Consider the following 15,078-nt stretch of genomic DNA (forward strand, 5'->3'; position numbering starts at 1 on the left):
TGCAGCAGAGAGGGTTATATTGATCAGTGTCGCAGAGATTGATCAGTTTAGCAGAGATTGAGCAGTGTAGCAGAGAGGGGTTAGATTGATCAGTGTAGCAGAGATTGATCAGTGTAGCAGAGACTGAGCAGAGTAGCAAAGATTGATCAGTGTAGCAGATATTGATCAGTGTAGCAGAAGTTGATCAGTGTAGCAGAGATTGAGCAGTGTTGCAGAGATTGATCAGTGTAGCAGAGATTGAGCACTGTAGCAGAGAGGGGTTAGATTGATCAGTGTAGCAGAGATTGATCAGTGTAGCAGAGACTGAGCAGAGTAGCAAAGATTGATCAGTGTAGCAGATATTGATCAGTGTAGCAGAAGTTGATCAGTGTAGCAGAGATTGAGCAGTGTTGCAGAGATTGATCAGTGTAGCAGAGATTGAGCAGTGTAGCAGAGATTGATCAGTGTACCAGAGATTGATCAGTGTAGCAGGGATTGAGCAGTGTAGCAGAGTTTGAGCAATATAGAAGAGATGGGTTAGATTGAGCAGTGTAGCAGAGATTAATCAGTGTGGCAGAGATTGATAACTGTAGCAGAGTTTGATCAGTGTAGCAGTGTTGATCAATGCAGCACATATTGATCAGTGTAGCAGAAATTGAGAGGTGTAACAGAGATTGAGCAGTGTAGCAGAGAGGGGTTAGATTGATCAGTGTAGCAGAGATTGAGCAGTGTAGCAGAGGTTGATCAGTGTAGCAGAGATTGATTAGTGTAGCAGAGTTTGATCAGTGTAGCAGAGATTGATCAGTGCAGCAGAGATTGATCAGTAGAGCAGAGATTGATCAGTGTAGCAGAGATTGATCAGTGTTGCAGAGATTGAGCAGTGTAGCAGAGATGGAGCAGTGTAGCAGACAGGGGTTAGATTGATCAGTGTAGCAGAGATTGAGCAGTGTAGCAGAGATTGTTCAGTGTAGCAGAGATTGTTCAGTGTAGCAGAGATTGAGCAGAGTAGCAGAGATTGTTAAGTGTAGCAGAGATTGATCAGTGTAGCAGAGATTGAGCAGTGTAGCAGAGATTGATCTGGAGAGCAGAGATTGATCAGTGTAGCAGAGATTCATCAGTGCAGCAGAGATTGAGCAGACTAGCTGAGAGGGGTTAGATTGATCAGTGTCGCAGAGATTGATCAGTGTAGCAGAGATTGAGCAGTGTAGCAGAGAGGGGTTAGATTGATCACTGTAGCAGAGATTGATTAGTGTTGCAGAGATTGATCAGTGTAGCAGAGATTAATCAGTGTAGCAGAGATTGAGCAGTGTAGCAGAGATTGATCAGTGTAGCAGAGATTGATCAGTGTAGCAGAGATTCAGCAGTGTAGCAGAGAGGGGTTAGATTGATCAGTGTAGCAGAGATTGATCAGTGTAGCAGAGATTGAGCAGTGCAGCAGAGAGGGTTATATTGATCAGTGTCGCAGAGATTGATCAGTTTAGCAGAGATTGAGCAGTGTAGCAGAGAGGGGTTAGATTGATCAGTGTAGCAGAGATTGATCAGTGTAGCAGAGACTGAGCAGAGTAGCAAAGATTGATCTGTGTAGCAGATATTGATCAGTGTAGCAGAAGTTGATCAGTGTAGCAGAGATTGAGCAGTGTGGCTGAGATTGATCAGTGTAGCAGAGATTGATCAGTGTAGCAGAGATTGATCAGTGTAGCAGAGATTGTGCAGTGTAGCATAGAGGGGTTAGATTGATCAGTGTAGCAGAGTTTGATCAGTGTAGCAGAGATTGATCAGTGTAGCAGAGATTGAGCAGTGTAGCAGAGAGGGGTTAGATTGATCAGTGTAGCAGAGATTGAGCAGTGTAGCCGAGATTGATCAGTGTAGCAGAGATTGAACAGAGTAGCAGAGTTCGAGCAGTGTAGCAGAGATTGATCAGTGTAGCAGAGATTGTTCAGTGTAGCAGAGATTGAGCAGTGTAGCAGAGATTGAACAGTGTAGCAGAGATTGATCAGTTTAGCAGAGATTGAGCAGTGTAGCACAGAGGGGTCAGATTGATCAGTGTAGCAGAGATTGATCAGTGTAGCAGAGATTGAGCAGAGTAGCAGAGATTGAGCAGTGCAGCAGAGATTGATCAGTGTAGCAGAGATTGAGCAGTGTAGCAGAGATTGATCAGTGTAGCAGTGATTGATCAATGTAACAGAGATTGAGCAGTGTAGCAGAGATTGATCGGTGTAGCAGAGATTGAGCAGTGTAGCAGAGAGGGGTTAGATAGAGCAGTGTAGCAGAGAGGGGTTAGATTGATCAGTGTAGCGGAGATTGAGCCGTGTAGAAGAGATTGATCAGTGTAGGAGAGATTGAGCAGTGTAGCAGAGATCTAGCAGTGTAGCAGACATTGAGCAGTGCAGGAGAGATTGAGCAGTGTAGCAGAGATTAATCAGTGTAGCAGAGATTGAGCAGTGTAGCAGAGATTGATCAGTGTAGCAGAGATTGATCAGTGTAGCAGAGATTCAGCAGTGTAGCAGAGAGGGGTTAGATTGATCAGTGTAGGAGAGATTGATCAGTGTAGCAGAGATTGAGCAGTGCAGCAGAGAGGGTTATATTGATCAGTGTCGCAGAGATTGATCAGTTTAGCAGAGATTGAGCAGTGTAGCAGAGAGGGGTTAGATTGATCAGTGTAGCAGAGATTGATCAGTGTAGCAGAGACTGAGCAGAGTAGCAAAGATTGATCAGTGTAGCAGATATTGATCAGTGTAGCAGAAGTTGATCAGTGTAGCAGAGATTGAGCAGTGTTGCAGAGATTGATCAGTGTAGCAGACATTGAGCACTGTAGCAGAGAGGGGTTAGATTGATCAGTGTAGCAGAGATTGATCAGTGTAGCAGAGACTGAGCAGAGTAGCAAAGATTGATCAGTGTAGCAGATATTGATCAGTGTAGCAGAAGTTGATCAGTGTAGCAGAGATTGAGCAGTGTTGCAGAGATTGATCAGTGTAGCAGAGATTGAGCAGTGTAGCAGAGATTGATCAGTGTACCAGAGATTGATCAGTGTAGCAGGGATTGAGCAGTGTAGCAGAGTCTGAGCAATATAGAAGAGATGGGTTAGATTGAGCAGTGTAGCAGAGATTAATCAGTGTGGCAGAGATTGATAACTGTAGCAGAGTTTGATCAGTGTAGCAGTGTTGATCAATGCAGCACATATTGATCAGTGTAGCAGAAATTGAGAGGTGTAACAGAGATTGAGCAGTGTAGCAGAGAGGGGTTAGATTGATCAGTGTAGCAGAGATTGAGCAGTGTAGCAGAGGTTGATCAGTGTAGCAGAGATTGATTAGTGTAGCAGAGTTTGATCAGTGTAGCAGAGATTGATCAGTGCAGCAGAGATTGATCAGTAGAGCAGAGATTGATCAGTGTAGCAGAGATTGATCAGTGTTGCAGAGATTGAGCAGTGTAGCAGAGATGGAGCAGTGTAGCAGACAGGGGTTAGATTGATCAGTGTAGCAGAGATTGAGCAGTGTAGCAGAGATTGTTCAGTGTAGCAGAGATTGTTCAGTGTAGCAGAGATTGAGCAGAGTAGCAGAGATTGTTAAGTGTAGCAGAGATTGATCAGTGTAGCAGAGATTGAGCAGTGTAGCAGAGATTGATCTGGAGAGCAGAGATTGATCAGTGTAGCAGAGATTCATCAGTGCAGCAGAGATTGAGCACACTAGCTGAGAGGGGTTAGATTGATCAGTGTCGCAGAGATTGATCAGTGTAGCAGAGATTGAGCAGTGTAGCAGAGAGGGGTTAGATTGATCACTGTAGCAGAGATTGATTAGTGTAGCAGAGATTGATCAGTGTAGCAGAGATTGAGCAGTGTAGCAGAGATTGAGCAGTGTAGCAGAGATTGATCAGTGTAGCAGAGACTGAGCAGAGTAGCAGAGATTGATCAGTGTAGCAGAGATTGATCAGTGTAGCAGAGATTGCTCAGTGTAGCAGAGAATGATCAGTGTAGCAGAGATTGAGCAGTGCAGCAGAGATTCAGCAGTGTAGCAGAGATTCATCAGTGCAGCAGAGATTCATCAGTGTAGCAGAGATTGATCACTTTAGCAGAGATTGAGAGGTGTAACAGTGATTGAGCAGTGTAGCAGAGAGGGGTTAGATTGATCAGTGTAGCAGAGATTGATCAGTGTAGCAGAGATTGATCAGTGTAGCAGAGATTGATCAGTGTAGCAGGGATTGAGCAGTGTAGCAGAGATTGAGCAGTGTAGCAGAGATTGATCAGTGTAGAAGAGATTGATCAGTGTAGCAGAAGTTGATCGGTCTAGCAGACATTGATCAGTGTAGCAGAAGTTGATCGGTGTAGCAGAGATTGATCAGTGTAGCAGGGAATGAGCAGTGTAGCAGAGTTTGAGCAGTACAGAAGAGAGGGGTTAGATTGAGCAGTGTAGCAGAGAGGGGTTAGATTGATCAGTGTAGCACAGATTGATCAGTGCAGCAGAGATTGAGCAGTGTAACAGAGATTGAGCACTGTAGCAGAGAGGGGTTAGATTGATCAGTGTAGCAGAGATTGATCAGTGTAGCAGAGATTGAGCAGTGTAGCAGAGATTGACCAGTGTAGCAGAGATTGATCAGTGTAGCGGAGATTGAGCAGTGTAGTAGATATTGATCAGTGTAGCAGAAGTAGATCAGTGTAGCAGAGATTGATCAGTGTAGTAGAGATTGAGCAGTGTAGCAGAGATTGATCAGTGTAACAGAGATTGAGCAGTGTAGCAGAGAGCGGTTAGATTGATCAGTGTAGCAGAGATTGATCAGTGTAGCAGAAGTTGATCGGTGTAGCAGAGATTGATCTGTGTAGCAGGGATTGAGCAGTGTAGCAGAGAGGGGTTAGATTGATCAGTGTAGCAGAGATTGAGCAGTGTAGCAGAGAGGGGTTAGATTGATCAGTGTAGCAGAGATTGATCAGTGTAGCAGAGATTGAGCAGTGTAGCAGAGATTTGGCAGAGTAGCAGAGATTGATCAGTGCAGCAGGGATTGATCAGTGTAGCAGAGATTGATCAGTGTAGCAGAGATTTGGCAGAGTAGCAGAGATTGATCAGTGCAGCAGAGATTGATCAGTGTAGCAGAGATTGATCAGTGTAGCAGAGATTGAGCAGTGCAGCAGAGATTGAGCAGTGTAGCAGAGATTGATCAGTGTAGCAGAGATTCATCAGTGTAGCAGAGAATGATCAGTGTAGCAGAGATTGAGCAGTGCAGCAGAGATTGAGCAGTGTAGCAGAGATTGAGCAGTGTAGCAGAGATTGATCAGTGTAGCAGAGAATGATCAGTGTAGTAGAGATTGAGCAGTGTAGCAGAGAGGGGTTAGATTGATCAGTGTAGCAGAGTTTGATCAGTGTAGCAGAGATTCAGCAGTGTAGCAGAGATTGAGCAGTGTAGCAGAGATTGAGCAGTGTGGCAGAGATTGATCAGTGTAGCAGAGATTGATCAGTGTAGCAGAGATTGATCAGTGTAGCAGGGATTGAGCAGTGTAGCAGAGATTGATCAGTGTAGCAGAGATTGTGCAGTGTAGCATAGAGGGGTTAGATTGATCAGTGTAGCAGAGTTTGATCAGTGTAGCAGAGATTGATCAGTGTAGCAGAGATTGAGCAGTGTAGCACAGAGGGGTCAGATTGATCAGTGTAGCAGAGATTGATCAGTGTAGCAGAGATTGAGCAGAGTAGCAGAGATTGAGCAGTGCAGCAGAGATTCATCAGTGTAGCAGACATTGAGCAGTGTAGCAGAGATTGATCAGTGTAGCAGTGATTGATCAATGTAACAGAGATTGAGCAGTGTAGCAGAGATTGATCGGTGTAGCAGAGATTGAGCAGTGTAGCAGAGAGGGGTTAGATAGAGCAGTGTAGCAGAGAGGGGTTAGATTGATCAGTGTAGCGGAGATTGAGCCGTGTAGAAGAGATTGATCAGTGTAGCAGAGATTCAGCAGTGTAGCAGAGAGGGGTTAGATTGATCAGTGTAGGAGAGATTGATCAGTGTAGCAGAGATTGAGCAGTGCAGCAGAGAGGGTTATATTGATCAGTGTCGCAGAGATTGATCAGTTTAGCAGAGATTGAGCAGTGTAGCAGAGAGGGGTTAGATTGATCAGTGTAGCAGAGATTGATCAGTGTAGCAGAGACTGAGCAGAGTAGCAAAGATTGATCAGTGTAGCAGATATTGATCAGTGTAGCAGAAGTTGATCAGTGTAGCAGAGATTGAGCAGTGTTGCAGAGATTGATCAGTGTAGCAGAGATTGAGCAGTGTAGCAGAGATTGATCAGTGTAGCAGAGATTGAGCACCGTAGCAGAGAGGGGTTAGATTGATCAGTGTAGCAGAGAGGGGTTAGATTGATCAGTGTAGCACAGATTGATCAGTGCAGCAGAGATTGAGCAGTGTAACAGAGATTGAGCACTGTAGCAGAGAGGGGTTAGATTGATCAGTGTAGCAGAGATTGATCAGTGTAGCAGAGATTGAGCAGTGTAGCAGAGATTGACCAGTGTAGCAGAGATTGATCAGTGTAGCGGAGATTGAGCAGTGTAGTAGATATTGATCAGTGTAGCAGAAGTAGATCAGTGTAGCAGAGATTGATCAGTGTAGCAGAGATTGATCAGTGTAACAGAGATTGATCAGTGTCGCAGAGAGCGGTTAGATTGATCAGTGTAGCAGAGATTGATCAGTGTAGCAGAAGTTGATCGGTGTAGCAGAGATTGATCAGTGTAGCAGGGATTGAGCAGTGTAGCAGAGAGGGGTTAGATTGATCAGTGTAGCAGAGATTGATCAGTGTAGCGGAGATTGAGCAGTGTAGCAGATATTGATCAGTGTAGCAGAAGTAGATCAGTGTAGCAGAGATTGATCAGTGTAGTAGAGATTGAGCAGTGTAGCAGAGATTGATCAGTGTAACAGAGATTGAGCAGTGTAGCAGAGAGCGGTTAGATTGATCAGTGTAGCAGAGATTGATCAGTGTAGCAGAAGTTGATCGGTGTAGCAGAGATTGATCTGTGTAGCAGGGATTGAGCAGTGTAGCAGAGAGGGGTTAGATTGATCAGTGTAGCAGAGATTGAGCAGTGTAGCAGAGAGGGGTTAGATTGATCAGTGTAGCAGAGATTGATCAGTGTAGCAGAGATTGAGCAGTGTAGCAGAGATTTGGCAGAGTAGCAGAGATTGATCAGTGCAGCAGGGATTGATCAGTGTAGCAGAGATTGATCAGTGTAGCAGAGATTTGGCAGAGTAGCAGTGATTGATCAGTGCAGCAGAGATTGATCAGTGTAGCAGAGATTGATCAGTGTAGCAGAGATTGAGCAGTGCAGCAGAGATTGAGCAGTGTAGCAGAGATTGATCAGTGTAGCAGAGATTCATCAGTGTAGCAGAGAATGATCAGTGTAGCAGAGATTGATCAGTGTAGCAGAGATTCATCAGTGTAGCAGAGAATGATCAGTGTAGTAGAGATTGAGCAGTGTAGCAGAGAGGGGTTAGATTGATCAGTGTAGCAGAGTTTGATCAGTGTAGCAGAGATTCAGCAGTGTAGCAGAGATTGAGCAGTGTAGCAGAGATTGAGCAGTGTGGCAGAGATTGATCAGTGTAGCAGAGATTGATCAGTGTAGCAGAGATTGAGCAGTGTAGCAGAGATTGAACAGTGTAGCAGAGATTGATCAGTTTAGCAGAGATTGAGCAGTGTAGCACAGAGGGGTCAGATTGATCAGTGTAGCAGAGATTGATCAGTGTAGCAGAGATTGAGCAGAGTAGCAGAGATTGAGCAGTGCAGCAGAGATTGATCAGTGTAGCAGAGATTGAGCAGTGTAGCAGAGATTGATCAGTGTAGCAGTGATTGATCAATGTAACAGAGATTGAGCAGTGTAGCAGAGATTGATCGGTGTAGCAGAGATTGAGCAGTGTAGCAGAGAGGGGTTAGATAGAGCAGTGTAGCAGAGAGGGGTTAGATTGATCAGTGTAGCGGAGATTGAGCCGTGTAGAAGAGATTGATCAGTGTAGGAGAGATTGAGCAGTGTAGCAGAGATCTAGCAGTGTAGCAGACATTGAGCAGTGCAGGAGAGATTGAGCAGTGTAGCAGAGATTAATCAGTGTAGCAGAGATTGAGCAGTGTAGCAGAGATTGATCAGTGTAGCAGAGATTGAGCAGTGTAGCAGAGATTGATCAGTGTAGCAGAGATTGATCAGTGTAGCAGAGATTCAGCAGTGTAGTAGAGAGGGGTTAGATTGATCAGTGTAGCAGAGATTGAGCAGTGCAGCAGAGAGGGTTATATTGATCAGTGTCGCAGAGATTGATCAGTTTAGCAGAGATTGAGCAGTGTAGCAGAGAGGGGTTAGATTGATCAGTGTAGCAGAGATTGATCAGTGCAGCAGAGATTGATCAGTGTAGCAGAGATTGATCAGTGTAGCAGAGATTGAGCAGTGCAGCAGAGATTGAGCAGTGTAGCAGAGATTGATCAGTGTAGCAGAGATTCATCAGTGTAGCAGAGAATGATCAGTGTAGCAGAGATTGAGCAGTGCAGCAGAGATTGAGCAGTGTAGCAGAGATTGAGCAGTGTAGCAGAGATTGATCAGTGTAGCAGAGAATGATCAGTGTAGTAGAGATTGAGCAGTGTAGCAGAGAGGGGTTAGATTGATCAGTGTAGCAGAGTTTGATCAGTGTAGCAGAGATTCAGCAGTGTAGCAGAGATTGAGCAGTGTAGCAGAGATTGAGCAGTGTGGCAGAGATTGATCAGTGTAGCAGAGATTGATCAGTGTAGCAGAGATTGATCAGTGTAGCAGGGATTGAGCAGTGTAGCAGAGATTGATCAGTGTAGCAGAGATTGTGCAGTGTAGCATAGAGGGGTTAGATTGATCAGTGTAGCAGAGTTTGATCAGTGTAGCAGAGATTGATCAGTGTAGCAGAGATTGAGCAGTGTAGCACAGAGGGGTCAGATTGATCAGTGTAGCAGAGATTGATCAGTGTAGCAGAGATTGAGCAGAGTAGCAGAGATTGAGCAGTGCAGCAGAGATTGATCAGTGTAGCAGACATTGAGCAGTGTAGCAGAGATTGATCAGTGTAGCAGTGATTGATCAATGTAACAGAGATTGAGCAGTGTAGCAGAGATTGATCGGTGTAGCAGAGATTGAGCAGTGCAGCAGAGAGGGGTTAGATAGAGCAGTGTAGCAGAGAGGGGTTAGATTGATCAGTGTAGCGGAGATTGAGCCGTGTAGAAGAGATTGATCAGTGTAGCAGAGATTCAGCAGTGTAGCAGAGAGGGGTTAGATTGATCAGTGTAGCAGAGATTGATCAGTGTAGCAGAGATTGAGCAGTGCAGCAGAGAGGGTTATATTGATCAGTGTCGCAGAGATTGATCAGTTTAGCAGAGATTGAGCAGTGTAGCAGAGAGGGGTTAGATTGATCAGTGTAGCAGAGATTGATCAGTGTAGCAGAGACTGAGCAGAGTAGCAAAGATTGATCAGTGTAGCAGATATTGATCAGTGTAGCAGAAGTTGATCAGTGTAGCAGAGATTGAGCAGTGTTGCAGAGATTGATCAGTGTAGCAGAGATTGAGCAGTGTAGCAGAGATTGATCAGTGTAGCAGAGATTGAGCACTGTAGCAGAGAGGGGTTAGATTGATCAGTGTAGCAGAGATTGATCAGTGTAGCAGAGACTGAGCAGAGTAGCAAAGATTGATCAGTGTAGCAGATATTGATCAGTGTAGCAGAAGTTGATCAGTGTAGCAGAGATTGAGCAGTGTTGCAGAGATTGATCAGTGTAGCAGAGATTGAGCAGTGTAGCAGAGATTGATCAGTGTACCAGAGATTGATCAGTGTAGCAGGGATTGAGCAGTGTAGAAGAGTTTGAGCAATATAGAAGAGATGGGTTAGATTGAGCAGTGTAGCAGAGATTAATCAGTGTGGCAGAGATTGATAACTGTAGCAGAGTTTGATCAGTGTAGCAGTGTTGATCAATGCAGCACAGATTGATCAGTGTAGCAGAAATTGAGAGGTGTAACAGAGATTGAGCAGTGTAGCAGAGAGGGGTTAGATTGATCAGTGTAGCAGAGATTGAGCAGTGTAGCAGAGGTTGATCAGTGTAGCAGAGATTGATTAGTGTAGCAGAGTTTGATCAGTGTAGCAGAGATTGATCAGTGCAGCAGAGATTGATCAGTAGAGCAGAGATTGATCAGTGTAGCAGAGATTGATCAGTGTTGCAGAGATTGAGCAGTGTAGCAGAGATGGAGCAGTGTAGCAGAGTTTGAGCAGTACAGAAGAGAGGGGTTAGATTGAGCAGTGTAGCAGAGAGGGGTTAGATTGATCAGTGTAGCACAGATTGATCAGTGCAGCAGAGATTGAGCAGTGTAACAGAGATTGAGCACTGTAGCAGAGAGGGGTTAGATTGATCAGTGTAGCAGAGATTGATCAGTGTAGCAGAGATTGAGCAGTGTAGCAGAGATTGACCAGTGTAGCAGAGATTGATCAGTGTAGCTGAGATTGATCAGTGTAGCAGAGATTGATCAGTGTAGCGGAGATTGAGCAGTGTAGTAGATATTGATCAGTGTAGCAGAAGTAGATCAGTGTAGCAGAGATTGATCAGTGTAGTAGAGATTGAGCAGTGTAGCAGAGATTGGTCAGTGTAACAGAGATTGAGCAGTGTAGCAGAGAGCGGTTAGATTGATCAGTGTAGCAGAGATTGATCAGTGTAGCAGAAGTTGATCGGTGTAGCAGAGATTGATCTGTGTAGCAGGGATTGAGCAGTGTAGCAGAGAGGGGTTAGATTGATCAGTGTAGCAGAGATTGAGCAGTGTAGCAGAGAGGGGTTAGATTGATCAGTGTAGCAGAGATTGATCAGTGTAGCAGAGATTGAGCAGTGTAGCAGAGATTTGGCAGAGTAGCAGAGATTGATCAGTGCAGCAGGGATTGATCAGTGTAGCAGAGATTGATCAGTGTAGCAGAGATTTGGCAGAGTAGCAGAGATTGATCAGTGCAGCAGAGATTGATCAGTGTAGCAGAGATTGATCAGTGTAGCAGAGATTGAGCAGTGCAGCAGAGATTGAGCAGTGTAGCAGAGATTGATCAGTGTAGCAGAGATTCATCAGTGTAGCAGAGAATGATCAGTGTAGCAGAGATTGAGCAGTGCAGCAGAGATTGAGCAGTGTAGCAGAGATTGAGCAGTGTAGCAGAGATTGATCAGTGTAGCAGAGAATGATCAGTGTAGTAGAGATTGAGCAGTGTAGCAGAGAGGGGTTAGATTGATCAGTGTAGCAGAGTTTGATCAGTGTAGCAGAGATTCAGCAGTGTAGCAGAGATTGAGCAGTGTAGCAGAGATTGAGCAGTCTGGCAGAGATTGATCAGTGTAGCAGAGATTGATCAGTGTAGCAGAGATTGATCAGTGTAGCAGGGATTGAGCAGTGTAGCAGAGATTGATCAGTGTAGCAGAGATTGTGCAGTGTAGCATAGAGGGGTTAGATTGATCAGTGTAGCAGAGTTTGATCAGTGTAGCAGAGATTGATCAGTGTAGCAGAGATTGAGCAGTGTAGCACAGAGGGGTCAGATTGATCAGTGTAGCAGAGATTGATCAGTGTAGCAGAGATTCAGCAGAGTAGCAGAGATTGAGCAGTGCAGCAGAGATTGATCAGTGTAGCAGACATTGAGCAGTGTAGCAGAGATTGATCAGTGTAGCAGTGATTGATCAATGTAACAGAGATTGAGCAGTGTAGCAGAGATTGATCGGTGTAGCAGAGATTGAGCAGTGTAGCAGAGATTGAGCAGTGTAGCAGAGAGGGGTTAGATAGAGCAGTGTAGCAGAGAGGGGTTAGATTGATCAGTGCAGCGGAGATTGAGCCGTGTAGAAGAGATTGATCAGTGTAGCAGAGATTCAGCAGTGTAGCAGAGAGGGGTTAGATTGATCAGTGTAGCAGAGATTGATCAGTGTAGCAGAGATTGAGCAGTGCAGCAGAGAGGGTTATATTGATCAGTGTCGCAGAGATTGATCAGTTTAGCAGAGATTGAGCAGTGTAGCAGAGAGGGGTTAGATTGATCAGTGTAGCAGAGATTGATCAGTGTAGCAGAGACTGAGCAGAGTAGCAAAGATTGATCAGTGTAGCAGATATTGATCAGTGTAGCAGAAGTTGATCAGTGTAGCAGAGATTGAGCAGTGTTGCAGAGATTGATCAGTGTAGCAGAGATTGAGCAGTGTAGCAGAGATTGATCAGTGTAGCAGAGATTGAGCACTGTAGCAGAGAGGGGTTAGATTGATCAGTGTAGCAGAGAGGGGTTAGATTGATCAGTGTAGCACAGATTGATCAGTGCAGCAGAGATTGAGCAGTGTAACAGAGATTGAGCACTGTAGCAGAGAGGGGTTAGATTGATCAGTGTAGCAGAGATTGATCAGTGTAGCAGAGATTGAGCAGTGTAGCAGAGATTGACCAGTGTAGCAGAGATTGATCAGTGTAGCTGAGATTGATCAGTGTAGCAGAGATTGATCAGTGTAGCGGAGATTGAGCAGTGTAGCAGATATTGATCAGTGTAGCAGAAGTAGATCAGTGTAGCAGAGATTGATCAGTGTAGTAGAGATTGAGCAGTGTAGCAGAGATTGATCAGTGTAACAGAGATTGAGCAGTGTAGCAGAGAGTGGTTAGATTGATCAGTGTAGCAGAGATTGATCAGTGTAGCAGAAGTTGATCGGTGTAGCAGAGATTGATCTGTGTAGCAGGGATTGAGCAGTGTAGCAGAGAGGGGTTAGATTGATCAGTGTAGCAGAGATTGAGCAGTGTAGCAGAGAGGGGTTAGATTGATCAGTGTAGCAGAGATTGATCAGTGTAGCAGAGATTGAGCAGTGTAGCAGAGATTTGGCAGAGTAGCAGAGATTGATCAGTGCAGCAGGGATTGATCAGTGTAGCAGAGATTGATCAGTGTAGCAGAGATTTGGCAGAGTAGCAGAGATTGATCAGTGCAGCAGAGATTGATCAGTGTAGCAGAGATTGATCAGTGTAGCAGAGATTGAGCAGTGCAGCAGAGATTGAGCAGTGTAGCAGAGATTGATCAGTGTAGCAGAGATTCATCAGTGTAGCAGAGAATGATCAGTGTAGCAGAGGTTGATCAGTGTAGCAGAGATTCATCAGTGTAGCAGAGAATGATCAGTGTAATAGAGATTGAGCAGTGTAGCAGAGAGGGGTTAGATTGATCAGTGTAGCAGAGTTTGATCAGTGTAGCAGAGATTCAGCAGTGTAGCAGAGATTGAGCAGTGTAGCAGAGATTGAGCAGTGTGGCAGAGATTGATCAGTGTAGCAGAGATTGATCAGTGTAGCAGAGATTGATCAGTGTAGCAGGGATTGAGCAGTGTAGCAGAGATTGATCAGTGTAGCAGAGATTGTGCAGTGTAGCATAGAGGGGTTAGATTGATCAGTGTAGCAGAGTTTGATCAGTGTAGCAGAGATTGATCAGTGTAGCAGAGATTGAGCAGTGTAGCAGACAGGGGTTAGATTGATCAGTGTAGCAGAGATTGAGCAGTGTAGCCGAGATTGATCAGTGTAGCAGAGATTGAACAGAGCAGCAGAGTTCGAGCAGTGTAGCAGAGATTGTTCAGTGTAGCAGAGATTGAGCAGTGTAGCAGAGATTGAACAGTGTAGCAGAGATTGATCAGTTTAGCAGAGATTGAGCAGTGTAGCACAGAGGGGTCAGATTGATCAGTGTAGCAGAGATTGATCAGTGTAGCAGAGATTGAGCAGAGTAGCAGGGATTGAGCAGTGCAGCAGAGATTGATCAGTGTAGCAGAGATTGAGCAGTGTAGCAGAGATTGATCAGTGTAGCAGTGATTGATCAATGTAACAGAGATTGAGCAGTGTAGCAGAGATTGATCGGTGTAGCAGAGATTGAGCAGTGTAGCAGAGAGGGGTTAGATAGAGCAGTGTAGCAGAGAGGGGTTAGATTGATCAGTGTAGCGGAGATTGAGCCGTGTAGAAGAGATTGATCAGTGTAGGAGAGATTGAGCAGTGTAGCAGAGATCTAGCAGTGTAGCAGACATTGAGCAGTGCAGCAGAGATTGAGCAGTGTAGCAGAGATTAATCAGTGTAGCAGAGATTGAGCAGTGTAGCAGAGATTGATCAGTGTAGCAGAGATTGATCAGTGTAGCAGAGATTCAGCAGTGTAGCAGAGAGGGGTTAGATTGATCAGTGTAGCAGAGATTGATCAGTGTAGCAGAGATTGAGCAGTGCAGCAGAGAGGGTTATATTGATCAGTGTCGCAGAGATTGATCAGTTTAGCAGAGATTGAGCAGTGTAGCAGAGAGGGGTTAGATTGATCAGTGTAGCAGAGATTGATCAGTGTAGCAGAGACTGAGCAGAGTAGCAAAGATTGATCTGTGTAGCAGATATTGATCAGTGTAGCAGAAGTTGATCAGTGTAGCAGAGATTGAGCAGTGTGGCAGAGATTGATCAGTGTAGCAGAGATTGATCAGTGTAGCAGAGATTGATCAGTGTAGCAGGGATTGAGCAGTGTAGCAGAGATTGATCAGTGTAGCAGAGATTGTGCAGTGTAGCATAGAGGGGTTAGATTGATCAGTGTAGCAGAGTTTGATCAGTGTAGCAGAGATTGATCAGTGTAGCAGAGATTGAGCAGTGTAGCAGAGAGGGGTTAGATTGATCAGTGTAGCAGAGATTGAGCAGTGTAGCCGAGATTGATCAGTGTAGCAGAGATTGAACAGAGTAGCAGAGTTCGAGCAGTGTAGCAGAGATTGATCAGTGTAGCAGAGATTGTTCAGTGTAGCAGAGATTGAGCAGTGTAGCAGAGATTGAACATTGTAGCAGAGATTGATCAGTTTAGCAGAGATTGAGCAGTGTAGCACAGAGGGGTCAGATTGATCAGTGTAGCAGAGATTGATCAGTGTAGCAGAGATTGAGCAGAGTAGCAGAGATTGAGCAGTGCAGCAGAGATTGATCAGTGTAGCAGAGATTGAGCAGTGTAGCAGAGATTGATCAGTGTAGCAGTGATTGATCAATGTAACAGAGATTGAGCAGTGTAGCAGAGATTGATCGGTGTAGCAGAGAATGAGCAGTGTAGCAGAGAGGGGTTAGATAGAGCAGTGTAGCAGAGAGGGGTTAGATTGATCAGTGTAGCGGAGATTGAGCCGTGTAGAAGAGATTGA

The sequence above is a fragment of the Mobula birostris genome, chromosome 5 (assembly GCF_030028105.1).
Source record: "Mobula birostris isolate sMobBir1 chromosome 5, sMobBir1.hap1, whole genome shotgun sequence".
Classification (NCBI taxonomy): domain Eukaryota; kingdom Metazoa; phylum Chordata; class Chondrichthyes; order Myliobatiformes; family Myliobatidae; genus Mobula; species Mobula birostris.